The following is a 4233-nucleotide window of genomic DNA, read 5'->3' on the forward strand; positions in this document are numbered from 1 at the left end:
GGTTAGCGGTCCGCGAATGGCGCGACCTTTATTTTCTGGATCGTGGTTCGAAAGGTGTTTGGAGGCGGCGCAAACATGCGGGTATTGGCTATTTAACAATACTTATTACACAGAGCAACAAAAATGGGAAAAAATTTGATGCAGCAAATGTTAACACTATTTTTGCCGAATTTTTGTGTGTTGATTACGAATCCGTAAGCATAAGGTTTTCATCAGCTCCAGGTTTTAAGAAAAGCGAGGTGAAAGTGTCAAAAATCGTTTTTTTCAATATTTGAGAAGTTCTAGCAAAGAAACAAAAGGTAATAGAACCTTTTACTTAGACCTAATTTAAAGCTAGAACTCTCGAATACTATCCTTGCAAATTCCTGCACCTTTGCTTGATGGTCACTTATAGTCATTTGTTGAACAGAAATAACTGATTTTGGGAAGTTTGAGTACCTATCGCAATTAAGCAAAAGGTGATAGCACCACCCACTTAGGCTTACATTAAGCTTTGGACTTCTGACTTCAATCCCTGAAAATACCATTCCTGCACCTTGACCCTATGGTCACCTATAATCATTTATTGAACAGCTAACACTGATTTTTACACCTTTTTTCAATTGCATAATTTTCCAGTATTTTTTTATTGTTGGACGATAAAAAGTAAATGAGTATAGGTAACCATCAGGGCAAGGTGCAGGAATAGTACTTTCAGGGATAGTAGTCTGAAGTTCTAGCTTTAATTTAAGCCTAAGTGGAAGGTTCTACCACCTTTAGCTTAATTGCGGTAGGTACTCAAACTTCCCAAACTCAGTTATTCCTGTGGTTCTATCTCCTTTTGTTTCATTGCTAGAGCTTCACAAATATTGCAAAAAGTGTGATTTTTTGACACTTTCACCACATTTTTCTCAAAATCTGGAGTTGATGGAAACTTTATACTTACGGATTCTTAATCAGCACAATCAAGCCTATCAAAAACAGCTTCAATCTTTGCCGCATCAAAATCGGTGTTGCCCTGTGTTACCTACACTAATTATATAAAGAAAAGCTCCTTCTTTTTATAAGAGGTGATCTCGCGAACGGCTGTACCGATCCTTTGAAATTTTGGACACCTACAGCAGACTTTCGATATATTAAGGGAGCGTGGCATCACCCATAAATATCGAATTTTTCATACCGTATATCTCTGGAAGTATTTGTGGTAGTGTCCTGGAAATCGGTATAGAGATTTTGGGCTACTGCAAAAGGGACGTGGTGCTTTCCAAACATGTTGAAACTTTTACCTATCTGTATATATGTATATACACCCAGAATACAGTGTTTTCTTTTCATAATACATTTTTTTGTTAATTTTTTATAGAAATATAGTTCATTTTGCATCAAATGGCACCAAATTAAGTATGCAGTTTTGTAGTTCACTCAATTTCAGTATCATAAAGCGCAAGTTTTAAATGGCTATAAGGTACCATTGATTTTTGAGAATTTTGTTCGCTGATGATGTTGCGCATTTTCTCCGTATAACGAATGCGTGATAGTTTTTTTGTATGTCAAAAAATGCCGAAAAGTTTCAGTATGTAAAAGACTTATTCTGGTGGCTTAACCCCTCCGTAACGATCGAAACGATTTTAATGATAATTTTTAGTGGCGCTGAAGCCGAGTTATAGCTAAAAATCCTCGATTCGCAGGCACCAGGGATCAAAGTCCAATTGCTCTTGTTAACTCAACCATCAGAACCATTGCGGTCCTTGATTTACGGTGACTAAACAGAATGTGGGCCAATGATACTCAGCAGTTTAGAAATTGCCACCAACTGTACTATACAGATTCAAGGACGATTCTCTATCGAGCCACAAGGACTTCTTCCCGGTATAAGACTTTCGTCAGGTTATTTAAAACGGCAATAGAGCATATGTTTTCTGTCGACCACAAAACCAAACATGAACGTGAATTACTGGCGAAAACGTTGGACCAAATGTTTCAATAAAAAAATTAATTTTGGGCAGACTTTTTAATAACATTTTTTAGAAAAATACTGATTATGCAGTTTTAGTCCATTCATTTTTAGTATAGTTTGCTAGTTTGAGGTAGCTACTAACATATTGTATACTAACATTGATTTTTGGCCAATTTTTTTTTTTTTTATTGAAGGTGTCGTCATTTCAAGCTTTTATTATGTTCCACCTGTGTGTAATCAAATCTGGCAATGAATTTTTAACGATCTTCCCGATGAGCTACAGACTTGAAAATTGCATACTGGACTAAAGTGTGCCATTAAAAAATGCAATATTTTAATGAAAATGTTTCTTGTAGAATTAACCATATTTTTTATAAAAAATTAGCGATAAATAAAATACATAAAAAAGTTGCCCTTATTGCAAAAAACTCTGTACCGAAACTTTATTGATTTTCTGTATGTACACAATTTCGACTGAGAACGTTCGGATTCTTGAAGATGTGAGGAAAGACAAGTTCCTTATAAAATTTCAGCTTATTTGAACAAGATTTAGAGGTCGCTCAACTTTGTTGTTTGTTTTCCGAAAACTACAGATTTTAAATGCATCTTTAAAACAAGTAGGTATACCAATCAATCAAATCTTGTCGGATTTCGCTAAAATTTCGTAGGTAGGTTCCAAAATATCAGTTTATTGGAACACAGTTTATATAGGTTCGATAAATTAGTTTTAAATACATGTATTAATTAGTTAGTAACTAAGTTTTGCTTTATAAGCAATTAAAATTTCCAAAAGCTTTTTTTTGTTGTTTAACACTGAGCATATCGTCGCTGGAATAATGAAGTAGTGTATCATAAAAAGTATAGTTTTGAGAAAAACGAATTAGAAGTATTTATAAGTCAATCGACCAAATCTAAACTTTAATTGTGCGCTTCTTATTCATATTTTAAATACACACATTTTGTATTAATTCCTTAGCTGTTAACTCACAAAAAAATTCTGTACCATGTTCACTTAGAAATGCCATTTCAGCCAATTTTTCTAAAAGCATCTGCTTATACATTATTTTATCTTTGAAATCATTGTACACTATTTTATATTGGTTGCAAACTCAGAAAAATTAATTGATGTATTTCGATATTACACTATTTTATTATTCACATTTTGAAGCTGCCTGTGAAAGTTAGCAGCAATATAATGAAGTAAAATACTCTAACGTTATTTTAATATTACAAGAATTTCTTTGGGATTTTCTTAATAATAGTCCAAGTGCACCATACACTATTTGTAAACAATTGTGGTGACTACACTGTTATTATAAAATTTCGGTTTTCGCGAATAAGTTCGTGATCCAAAAATATATTTAAGAAAATTTAAGATTTTTCTAATAGATTTAAGGATTGTCTATCCAATGGTACGATTATTGAGTAATAGTGTATATGGCATTTACACTGTTTCTTTATTCCAACGACGATACGCTAAATACATCTAAGATCACATTATGATTCATATCAATAGTGGACCTCATCATTCAATATTATTCAACATCAAATAAAAAAAAAACATCAGATGAACATCATACTCTTTCGGAAGTACAGTACTTCTTTTTGAGCCGTTGTACTTCATACCATGCAAACCAAAGTTCCCGAAATCTTAAGGAAATCGTTAGGAGTATCTCATTTCTGTAACGATTTTTTTACGAATTTTCAAAGAAAATTACATGAAGTGGTTGACACGAACTCGTAAAAAAATTTCTGTACGAAAAATAAAGAAAATTCTGGAAAAATTCTGAAAGATATTCTTCACATACCACAATGGTCTGAAATTCAAATTTTTTGGCATAAATCCAAAAATTCTTTTTTCTTATTTCAAAAAAATAGGTACGCAGTATTAATTGAGACATTTCAGTGGTCTAAAATATACAAAAAATTATTTGGATATGGCAACTCTGTCCTAAATATGAGCTGTAAAACATGATGCTTCTGAAGCAACAACAAACTTGTAAACAGTTCAGTAAAATATTGTAAGAAAACAGCTGTTCGATAATAGTTAACAAGGAAAAAAAAGAAATAAATTTATAATGGAAGAATATAAGAAAGATATCTATTTTTTAACTTAATGGAAAATAATGTGGTTTATTGTGTTATATCTGTATAGTGTGGAGTTTTGTTTGATAGCTTTTTTAACCGAAAATTTCGTATTAACATGTGTTCTGTGGAGTGAAAGTTGTGTGTATTGTCCCGTATTGTTCGAGATTTTTATGTTCGGTGGAAGTTTGGGGTATGTTCTTTAAAATCAT

This window comes from Rhagoletis pomonella, unplaced genomic scaffold (genome assembly GCF_013731165.1).
Source record: "Rhagoletis pomonella isolate Grant_MI unplaced genomic scaffold, Rhpom_1.0 Rhpom_scaffold_00011, whole genome shotgun sequence".
NCBI classification, from domain to species: Eukaryota; Metazoa; Arthropoda; class Insecta; order Diptera; family Tephritidae; genus Rhagoletis; species Rhagoletis pomonella.